This window comes from Tachypleus tridentatus, chromosome 9, assembly GCF_004210375.1.
Source record: "Tachypleus tridentatus isolate NWPU-2018 chromosome 9, ASM421037v1, whole genome shotgun sequence".
In the NCBI taxonomy this organism is placed as follows: Eukaryota; Metazoa; Arthropoda; class Merostomata; order Xiphosura; family Limulidae; genus Tachypleus; species Tachypleus tridentatus.
The window spans coordinates 140,013,456-140,025,851 of record NC_134833.1 but is presented as its reverse complement, the minus strand read 5'-3'; the positions used below and the strand labels follow the sequence as shown (position 1 = coordinate 140,025,851).

Below are 12,396 nucleotides of genomic sequence, written 5' to 3'. Positions count from 1 at the left end.
TATGTTAATATAGCCATACACACTACAGATAAAATTCTGGAATTCATTAATCAATTGAACAGGCCTCCCAGTGTCACAGCAGTATGACTGCACTCTTATAATGCTAGAAACTGGGTTTCAATACCCATGGAGGTTAGAGCACAGATAGCTCATTATACAGCTTTATTCTTAACTATGAAGAAACGAACCAACCAAAAATATATATCTCATGATATGTTTCACTATAAAAGTAGAAAAAGAAAAACTTCCATTCCTTTACGTGATGGTAACCAATAAACATAATTTCATTTATAATCATATCATCCCAACAAACTTATCATGTACTGCCTAGTTTCAAGAATAAACAAGAGTTGTAATATCAAAGAAATTGAAAAGATGGGAGAAAAACACAAAACATATCACTACAGTCCTCCTTAACAATGGATAATTGGAACACTCGATAATGAAGAAAATAGAGAAAAATACAGACACACAGCCATATTTTCCTACATCATTGGTATCTTTAGAAACATACAAAAGATATGTAAACAATATTAAGTCAGAACAATATTCAGAAGACATAAAACAATATGGTTATGCTTTTCACACACCCAACCACCCAAAAGATCCAGAGGACTGGGAAAACACTACTAGCAGCATCTCCTGTAAATATGAATTTCAATATATTGGAAAAATATGACATAATAACAAAAGTCAGAACTAAACAGAATAAAACATGCATATAAATTGATAATACTGATCTACCTACAATAGCGCATCATGTCAAACAAGAAAAGAAAATGATACAATAAAATGGAACATAATAATGTTGAAAATTAACTTGTTTCTTATCTGAAAATGTATTTCTGATATATATTTACCTTCCTTCATGTAGTAGTTACTCCTTACATGTATGCCTTTAAGATTGTGTACATGTTACTATCCTTGAAATATCTCTCATCTAAGATAAGTATTTTAACATGAAATTCACTAGTACGTGATGTAACAATAATGAAACAATAGCCATCCACCAACATGATGGTGACACATACACTTTGTGCAATAGATCTACATTAGCACTTGCACTCAAAATTAACTTTATTCTTAGGCAAGGCAAGAATATTGTGCACAAATAGTGGAGAGGAAAGTTGGGAAGGTGTGTACAAAGGAAAGTATCTATCATAAATAAGTTTTCAGGAAAGGAAAATGTTAATTTCTGAAATGCTTCATTTATCTCTCTTCACATAATAGCTGGAATACCATACTTATTTGATAGTGGGAATAGCACAGTAATGAAAACCTAGATGAGTTCCTTGCTGAGAAAGCAATAAAAAGGGGAAATCCAATATAGGGGACTTCTAAAGGGATAACATTCATGGGAGACCACGAATGTTATGTGTCATGCAGTATGCACGTTTCAGTTGAAAAGCAAAATAATATCATATGTCACAGAGATGGATGAAAAAATACAAAATCAACTAAGCTTTTGCACAGAAAAATTTAGATGGACAAAAGGTGTGGTGTGGCTAAGGCAACAATCAGACTGCATGGTTTGGTACATGTACTATTGTGTGATTTACTTTCTATAGAAGACACTTAACCCCATACAGCTGATCAAAACCAAAATGAAATCAGCATATTATATAATGGGGGTGACCCACACAACATTGACCTAAGTATCTCTATCCTACTTCCAACCACACTGTACTGTCCACTTGGACTCTCTCTGAAGGGATTGCCCAACTTGTGAAGAACTTTTCAACTCAACTACTCAAAACTAGGAACTGGAAATAGCAAGGGCATTCCATATTCTATTCAAAGACTGGAAGGGGATGATTTGCTCTTCGGATACATTGATGTGTGCATGGCAGAGAAGTTCTAGTGCTGCTTTTTTCCATTAATATTTCATAGCAGATATGTTCTGAAATGTACACTGATATATTATAGACCATACCCATGATGGAACTGACATCCACATTGATCACTACAGTGTCATATATATATATGTATACACCACCATAGTGGTCTTGTAGAAAAACCACACCTCTATGTGAACACTTTTGGAGCTAAGACAAGTGGGTTTAATGTTTTCATTATCTCTAACTTTATGCAGAATTTAGGAGGTAAGTATACTTTATGAGGCAACATCAGCAACTGGATGGGTTCTGGGAAGTGAATGAGATGAACAGTATAAATGTGTAAGAAACTAAAAGAGGCCTTTAACTATCAAAGACAATGAGGAGACAAACAGCAATTGGTGTTGAGAATATTCCACATTTCAACCTGGAGAATATCAGTCAAGGTTCAATGAAAGTGTGAGGCCAAAGAGTAAGTCAAGTAGCAAACCTGAAGTGATGAGATATGATACAGCTTGCAAGCATTTCTGTCCAATGAGAAATAAACAATCCAGAGGAGTTGATTAATCTGTCCAGTAAGCACAGAGGATGAGATCTCCCTGAAAGCAGAGAGATCCCATGGCAAGAATAAATTACTACAGGGACATCAAAAAGAAACCATGTGTACTAAGTAACAACAGACCACCTTAAACAGACAGAAAAGGTAATCAAGATCAGTACAAACATAGAGGGCCCAGATCAATAAAAACGAAATGGGAGAAAACATAATGTCATCGTCCCTCTAAAGCCATCCAGGAACAAATGTTCAGTCAGGAAGTAAAATCAAGGAATATCTGTGGAATAATGTATGGGAGACATCAAATGCATAAAGAAACTGAGTGCAAATGATTTAAAAATTGGAAAAGACTCCACAGTGGGCCAAGTATTGAGCAAGAATTAGGAATGTCAGGAAACTTTTACCAGCTAATCCAAATAAAACGTATCTTGAATGGGAAGTGATGTAGTTGAGAAGGAGGCCTCCTGAAAAGAGGCAGGTAGGAACCAATCATCTATATAATAATGGAATCAAAGTCCAAGACTATAAACATGGTAAGCAAACACATTTATAATATGGTTATAGACAGAAAGAGGTCAATCTATGCTAAAGAATGGAGACTGAAACTGATAAACCTGATCCAACAATGTGAAGGAAACATCAGAAAGACAAGACATTCAAAATATGAAGATCTAAGATGTTGACTTTGGCTATCCATAGTTTAGAGGAGAATAATCTACAATGAGAAATAAATATCCCCCTCTTGAACTGAGAAACCACCAGAAAATGATTGAGAGAAGAAAGGTCAATGACAGAATCCCAGTCTCTGGTCTTGTGAAGGGTGCTAAAATAACAAACATAAAACTCAGGAGAGGAGAAAAATGACACTTTCATTAGTTCTTATATCCAAAACATCTTATATTACAGTGTAAATATCAGGAGGAGGCAGAAAAGTGAACAGAGGAGGAAGCGACATTCTTGTACCCACTTGGTAAAACAGCCATCTTTAAGGAATTGAATTGTGCATCACTTGGCCATAAAGAGTCCAAATGTATGGAAACATAAACAGACATAAATCTAAGCTGGATGGATACAAAGGGAGAAAGTCATCAATAAGACATTCAACAGCCTACCTAGTAGGGGGAGGAATGGTGAGAAGAGGTAAAGGGGCAAGAAACAGGGAAAGGTAAGGAGTTCTTGGGGTTGAGAAATAAGAATGGCTTCACAGGGATATGAGAGACAAGAAATCAAGGAAAAAAAATGAGGATTTGGATCAGTTATCCTTGGCTTAAGTCTCCAAAATGCTAGGAACACCAGATAGAAATCATGGAGGTAAAAAGAATAATCCTAGCAACAGAGGAATCACATAAACAAGACAAAGTAGAAGACAAATCCCTGACCAATGTATTGAAAACAACTGACTATAGATGCCTAACAAATCTATCAGGATCATAGTGTCAGGCTTTGGATAGAAGATGAAGAATTCCAGGTAAGATTGGTAAGGAAAAGGAAAAGATGGGAACATTAAGCAAGTGACATTGTTAATGGAGACAAAAGATAGAGGAGAAAGAGATAGTAAAATCAAAATTGAGTAATCAAATCCAGAAAGTGATATGAAAGAGTAACATTTTCTTCAACAGGTATAGCCACAGACATAGTAGGGTTAGTGTCAGCAACATTACCAAAAGCTTGGGAAGAAGTACTTGTAACTGTCACTTGAGAAATAATGTTCAAATATTTTTTCAGATCAAGAATTTTTTTTAGTTAGTTAGTGGTAACATAGGATTAAATAAAAGTTAAAAGAGAGTAAAAAGAAACCCAAAAATGTTAACACTGTGAAAAGGCAGCACAAACTCATGAAGTTGAAAAAAATTGAGCTTAAACATCAGTAAAAATTCATAAGAAGGATCTGTCACAATCCAACTGGTAAAGGGCTGTTGCTGTATGATGATTATGACATGTGATTGTGTAGTTCACATCAAAGAAAATATCTTAGTTGCTCAAAATCTCAAAGACAAGAATAACCACTGTGTAGAGAGGCAAGTGAATCATTTCAAAATAACAGGATATGTATCACATATAACAAATATAAAAAATAAAAAATAGCCTTCTGCAAAACCTGGAAAACCCTCTTGATATCATTCAAGTAATTAGATTGTTCAGGTCTAATGAGGGCAGTTTTCCATTAAAAATCCCCAGCATGGAGTCCTGGTCATACTACTAACATAGAAAACAGTCCTCAGAACTCACCTGAAGATGGTACCAGATTACCAGCCAAAAATGTCAAAGAGCTAGTTAATAAACACTATCTTGTCTTAAACGAAAAGAAATCAGTTACTATTTAATAATTATTTACATGATCATACAGGCTACTAACCATATAAAAGATTGCCAGAACTATACTGTAACTACCTGCTAGAAATAACTTCACTAAAATGAATACTCTGAACTAATATTAAATTATTATAACCATGAGGAGGAAAAAGAAAGAGGTGTAATAAATAGAAAAATAGGTAAATAAAATATAATAAAGAAGCAGCAGAAGGTAAAATAGAGAGGTGTAATGGATGAGTGGCAGAAGAATGGATGTAATACATACATAAGGAGTTGGACAGAAAGACATATAAAGTAGTAGATGAGTACTAAGAGGAATGTAATATATAGAAAAACTGAAAGAACATATAACAAATGAAGAGCAGGAGGGCTGTACTGTAAAGACAGGGTACTGGAGGGAGATGTAGAAAAAGAGAAACAGGAAAGAAGGATGGAAGATATAGTGCACTGTAAGAGAGAAGTAGCAAGAAAAAGCAATAAGTGTAACAGAGAGAAAGGTGCAGGAGGAAGGTGTGACAAACATACAGCAGCAAAATGCAGCTGTAATACATAGAAACTAAGCAGGAAGGTAGCATAATAGCTTGTTTGTTGGGATTTAAGTGAAAACGTAGGATAAGCTTATGAAATAAAAATATAAAATAAAAATAAAGTTTAAATGAATTAAATGAGTTACATGTTCAGATTAAAAATATTTGTTTCATTTTACAGATTTCGAATTCAATTCGCATAGCTTCTAAGACTTCCTAAAAATGAATATCAAAAGTCGTTGTTTTTTTTAGTAAAACTTTATATTTTATCTTTTATTTTCCCTACCCTAATACTGTATACAGGCTCAGCCAATCAGACTAACCCTGTTAATATCACAAAACATAAAAATAAATCTAAATTACCCCTTTGTTTTTCCTTTCTAGAACAATTACACATTCTTACACACAATTACACACTAGTTATTCTTACAGCCAATTCAAATACAATTTCTGTCTCCTGGCCATTTAGATTTATTGCTTTAAGGCCAATTAGATTAGTGCCAAAGTGAATTATCCACAGTGGAAACTTTGTGCAAACACAGCATTGAATTGCCAGCCTGCTCTGTCAAATTACTACATGCTGATCTGACAAGTCATGCTTGTGCTATCAAGTATTTTGTCTTTATGGTTTTTATCTTAGTTTTTCTTATTTAACCTGAGAAGTTTTGAAATTTTACAATTTACTTACTTTTATAGCAACAAATAAAAAAATACAAGAAATTTAGTACCTACTTTTGAGTCTTGTACACTTTTAATCTTGAAGACTCAATGAAATTAACTCTATATCTGTAAAGTTGTTGTTATTACTTTATGCTTCCCAACCCCACCCCAGTGGCACAGCGATATGTCTGCTGACTTACAAAATCTAGACATCAGGTTTTGATACCTATGGTCGGCAAAGCACAGATAATCCATTATGTAGGTTTGTGCTTAACCTTAAAACAAACAAATACTTTATATAATTTTTATTTATTTCAAATATGTAATTTAAAACACAAAATATTAGGATGCAACGAAAGACAATGTCTTAAAACTATTATAACTTTAGTGACTTTCTAACTAATCTATACATGTGTATGTTGCAACAATTTCCTTACCTTTGTAAATGAGGTCTCAATAATAACAAACTATAAATGTGATGTCAGATAATTCGAAACTGATTGTAAGAAAAAGCTAATTCATAAGGAAAACAATAAACTAAATGAATCCATTTCTATTTACTTATAAATATTCCTATAGCAAATTTCAAGGTGAATTATTTAACTTTTTAAATCATAGCATGTGTTATAAGGGGTGTGGTGCATGGGTTTCAGTTTATAGCTTATAACTCAAGACAGCAAAAAGAATAGATGCTGCACGTATTAATTTTAGTTTAGAGATACTCAACACAAGTGTAAGTCCTTGAAAACTTAGAAAACAATATAGGGGTGGAAGAAGAGAGTTAAAGAGAAACCACAACTTAAAATATATATGTAAAAACATGCCACATTTGTTGTCATAGCTAATACAGTGTAATCCATTTCCTGAAAAGAATATGATATATAATAAACTGTACTGGTACAAAATAATGTGAGGGCATTTCCTCACTCTGGTTAATGTATTTAAAGGTTTAATCTGGAAAAGCTTGTTCATTAGTTACCCACCCTAAATCATCTGTCAACTGGTACAAATTTTTGACCCTCATGACAGACCAATGACAGATCAATATAAAGAAATAAGCATCAGTGGACTTAGTCATTGTGCAAGCACACTCATTCCTTAAGATTCTGAGAGATGTCCACCAGTCAGACAGTGGTAAGTTTATGGGCTTCCTTAGCTACAGTCCAGGGTTTGATCCTCCTTGAAGGACATAGCAGATAGCCAAATGTAGCTTTATTCTAAAAACAAACAAACAAATAATGTGATATGGCGAAGATTTCAGAAAAAAACTGGATAGAGATTGATCCCTATCAGAAATGGGCCATCTTTTCTGAATATCCAAGTAAACTTGATGATAAGTTATTGAAATATGATTACAGAAACTTTAAATGTTAAGAAAGTCAATATAGAAGTATATCAATTTGTTGTTTAATCCAGGGCAAGCAAAATTATACACAACTCAATGAGGGAAACAAACTCTATAGAAGAGCTATTGCGAGCAACTACAAAGTTTCAACAAACCACAGCTGAGCCTATAGTAACAGGAAGATGGCTCAAAAAGTATTCATTAAAGAAAGCATGGTATATCCAGATAACATGATACATCCATTCAGAAAAATCAAAATTATTTGAGTTACATAAAGAAAGATCACGTATAGGGATGGTAATAAGTCTTAATAGTAGGGATTCATCACTGAATTCAGTAATACCATCCAAAGTCAGGTCCATGTCAGTCAACTTTTCATAAACATCCAGGCAAAAGGCTGGGACAGCAAGCCATGTTTAACAAAAGCAAAATTCAATTGGATATGAACACATAATGCCAGGTTTGACTCCAACGGCAGCAAGACAAGTCTTACAGTGTACTGCAAGGAAAGCTGAAAGTATCAGAGTTGAAGTGGTGGAGGTTCATATGAATCTGTATACAAACTCTGGAGTGGAGAAGTGTAAAAAGCTTCAGTGTAGAGTTGAAGTTCCAGATGATGCAAAGGGTCCAACAAATTCAATGCAAAACTCCTGCCACAGGCAAAAACCACAGACATGTAGTCCAGCGTAAGTTGAATAATGGTATGAAAGATGTTAAGTATGAGGAATCTATCTACTCTGTACGAGGTTGAAGAGAAAATGTTCATAGTCCTCTTGCACTTGACTTCAATCTGCTTTATGAATGTAATAAAAGTCAGCTTATTGTCAAAAAGAATTTCTAAGAATTTTGTCTCAACCAGCACAGAAATTTGTGCATCTTCCAAATACAGCATAGGATAAGAGTGGAAATCCCAATGATGGCAAAAATGCATACAACTGTTTTAGATTACAAAAACTGTAAATTATTTCAGTGGTCCATTCACAAAATTTATTGAGTACATTTTAGAATTTCCATTCAATGACTGACAGGAAATCCAGAAGTCCTCTACACAGAGAACGTTTGCAACTGTGGAAATATATTGTTCAATAATGGCATTGATCTTAATACTAAAAAGTGTGACACTCAAACCATGAACCTGAGATATTCTAGAGCTCCTGTCTAAAGGACTGGGACAATAATGATCCAATATCAGTCTGAGAAATACAGAATAAGATTTATAAAAGACCAGGAAGCCTATATGAATGGAAATCAAGTAATATGCCTTATCATGAGAAAAGTTTTCCTGATTCAAACTTTTCTGTCAACTCTGGTAATCTATAATAATTCACTGTCTGAGAAGTGAAAACGAAGTTGTTTGACTGGAAAAACCCAAACAACACAAGTATTAACTATCCTCTAAAATTAAAAAATGCAGCTAGTCAAAGCAATAAGTCTTCAATTAGAGTGAATCTTCAAACCATTCCCAGGCCTAAAAAAACAAAACAAATGACAATAGCCAAATTGACACAAATCTGAAAACGCTTTGTTCTGTCAAATTCCTTTAAAAATAAAAAAAGGAACCATAAGAAGAAAGAGGCAAGATAGAGATGATGCAGCATTTTGTAATAAATGTTATCTGGTATGAGCAGATTATTAACGTCATACCAATGTTGAAAAAGTTTAAGTTTCTCCAGAATGAATGGTTGATTATTTTTGTTAAAATAATTCAGGTACAAGAAAGCAGAGGAACAGGAAGAAGTGTTGGAATGGTAGGAGGACCACTCTACAAAAAAAGATGAACTATATACTTCCCATTCACATTTCAAATCTTGTCCCAAGAAACTTTGGAACTGGCAGTGGAAGAGATGTTGGAAGTAAATTAATCTGAGATTACTTCTGGCTTTGAAATATGATCTGTTAGCCATAGGCAAAAGCCCTCTCAAATGTTATGTATTTTGTAAAAGCCGAATATCTGCAAAAGTTATTCCAAATTAATTTATAAGCCTTTTGTGCCTTTTGGCAGCCAGGTGTCTACTGTGGAAAAGATAAGTGGAAAACATTCTTGGTTTTAAGGATCATAAGAACATCTGCCTGGTCTATTAATGGCTTTTTTAATGGTTGTTGTGATTAACTCTGGAATTTCAAGTGTAGGCATCCCACGAGAAAGACAAGATTCCAATGTGCAATGGTGAGAACAAATAATAGTCTTGCACATCATGCCCAATGGAAATGACCTCAATCACTCATTGGTGGTATACAGCTGGAACAGAGATGGAAGAGAGGTAGATGTTGCTTAATCCATCTGCTTGCTCATGGTGAACAAAAGAAATTTGGGATCCACTGTCCCTCATCCACCATGGAGTACAATAAGAAAATATATTGCACAATTAAAAGGTCACCCAACTGAAGCCATTGCAGTAATTCCAGGGTTTATGGGTGCTATATGATACACCTGACAACTAGTAAGTGCACCAGATATAATATCAACATTACCTACTGAAGATGTCCAATATTGGCACTTAGTTGAAAACCTTGAGGGAACCACCCCAGAACCTCTCATCTATAGATATTTAAGGCCAAAGCGATGTTTTGTAATGTCCTAGACATCACTCTAACAGAGATATATGTTTGTATCCTAGAGAATGCAAGTTATACATGTAGAAATTTTCATGAATGGTCCTCTCATATAAATGATGAGCAGTAGAAAAAAGTTGTAACAGAAAATGAGCCTAAGAGAGGTATATTAGATGCAGGAAAATGTAATTGAAAATGAGTAGAACAGAGGTGAAATAGTTATAGAAAAGTAACAGAAGTAAGAGAATGTACAAGATAAAATAAGAACAGAAATAAAGTTTCAAGATAGATGAATTACCATTAAATTATGTTGCAAATCATACTTTATTGTTTCTTTTTCATATTAAACTAAAGTATACAAGGAGATATGGTAAACATACCTTCATCACAGGGATGCATTTTGCAAGGTTCTTTATCATAAGGTCGCAGTCCTGCGTCACAGTTCTTGGAAGAAACAATGTTTTCTTCACTAATGCAGAGTATCCTCCTAGTTCTATATCCACCACCACAGGGTACAGAACACTGTTTTTCAACAAATAATAATCCATAAATATTTCTTTAAAATTTATGATAATGTAACTATAATAAGTTGGTTCAAAATTAAACAACAAATGCTTAAATTCATACAAATCAATGGTAAACAAAATTATGCAGAAGACATTCCCTGAAATGTAAAATGTATATAAATAATTACAAATAATACAAAATAATCTAAGGACAAATAAAATATTGTGGAACAATGCTCAGACATCATTTCATTATTTTTAAATGTTTTTCTAATTTACTGCTGCAATTCCAATTAAACCTTTCAAACAGCTGGAAACCTTTTGTTTCAATGAAACCTTTGTATTTCAACATGGTATTCACACTTTAAGTTATTTTGTAAGATAACTGTTCTAAATAATTATATTAATTGTCAAATGTGTTTTTATATGTGTCAGTCATCATGGAGTGTGATGATTACGTTAAGTCATAAACAAAATTTGTAAGAATTTTACTCATTTTAGATCTTATAAAAATTAATAAGAACATAAAGAGATAAACCAATATTAATAACATACATCACAATACTTTACTTATAGTCCTAATTGTCCCTAAAACATTTAGAGAAGGGGCCAAAAGTCACTCAAAATATTCTGGCCTAGATCAATCACTGTTTAAATAATGGGTGAATTAATCAAACATAAGCTGATGATAGCAAAAATTTGACTATTTCATGCAGGGTGATTAGGTTTATGACATTTATTATATTATATTGTTGTCATCTATTTTAGACAATAACTGATCAAGTTCTAAATTAGTCAAGAATAATCATATAGGTTTATATAGATTTTAGACAATAACTGATGAAGAACTTAGATTAGAAGCATCATTATTTATTTTTTAAATTACTGAAGATGGAATTAGGAAAATTCTAAAATATCCAAGGTATTATTTCCATCAACAGTTTCATGATTTTAGATTATTGTAAAATTGTAAGCTTTCTTGCATAAATAATATCATTCCACCAAATTTCACGTGACACATTTTCACTTACAAATAGAGTTACATAGATCAACTGATCAGTAGTGTCAAGTCAGCATATATCCCATCTGAGAGTCACACTTCTTAGATAGTGTTTTTTGTAAATATAAAATAAATATAAGGGAAGGGCTTTTAGAAGTAATGAAGTTAGGCTTTCAAGGGATTTTTCAGGATGTCCCAATGACAAATATTTGATTTTTCAAGACTTTCCTGAGTAAAAAAACTGGTTTGCAAATTTTCTAACTTTTTCAGGATTTTCAGGACCTGTGAAAACCTCACATTTTAGCAAAACTAAAAAAAAAAAAGGTGTAGGTTGTAACAAAGAACCGTATTAATTTCAGAACTAGATACAAAAGTAAAATTGATAAGTGAGAGATACTTGAAATATTCTTCTACAACCAACTTACTCTGTTCCATGGCCCAGTAAACCACAGTGCTTTGCACGGTGGTCCTGTACAGTTGCGAGTTGTTGCATATTTGTTCATAATGTTACACTGATTTTCAGGAGCTTTAACTACAACATCATCTTTCCAGTAGCCACAAAAAACAGTTCGACTTTGAACTCCTTCCCCCACATTTAGCAGAGCACTGAAAAACGAAAATTGTCATTAAAAAGTATTTGTTTTATCAACAGTCGTTAACTGAATACAGAATTAAAAACCAAGAGCTATTTCATTCAGTTTCAATTCTGATGAATGAGTTACATTTTGAAGTGTTTTCAGATACAGCTTTTATCAACTAGTTCACAAACTTCTGTTTCTGGACTAGAATAAATAACGACATGATAACATTAACACTCCTACGAAAAGACGTTTCTAGTCCTGATTTCTCCAAGCCCGTTCCCCTGGCTGTGGTTTCGCTAGATAGTAGATAGGGACAGTGGGAATCTCGTTAATCCATTCATTAATGGATTTAAATGGCAATTTCATTTAAATACAAAATTATTAGCCTAATGTTAATAACCTTTCAAGTTGCTCTGGGGCCTATTAGGCCCCACTTTTCGTAGGAGTGTTAAGATTAGAAATGTGATTAATACTGTATTTTTTATAGATTATTTAGGAAAAAGAATATAGTATATGATAC

The 12,396-nt window shown here is 33.4% G+C and overlaps 1 pseudogene across 1 annotated transcript in view; it reads right to left on the bottom strand.

Moving 5' to 3' along the window:
- The window catches only part of LOC143226516 (papilin-like), a 146,596-nt pseudogene that overhangs the window by 40,675 nt on the left and 93,525 nt on the right, over positions 1–12,396 (bottom strand). The window contains exons 15-16 of the transcript XR_013014654.1: positions 11,721–11,901; positions 10,170–10,311 (exon numbers count right to left, since the gene is read on the bottom strand). The product of XR_013014654.1 is annotated as a papilin-like (transcript). The remainder of the gene's footprint in view (positions 1–10,169; positions 10,312–11,720; positions 11,902–12,396) is intronic.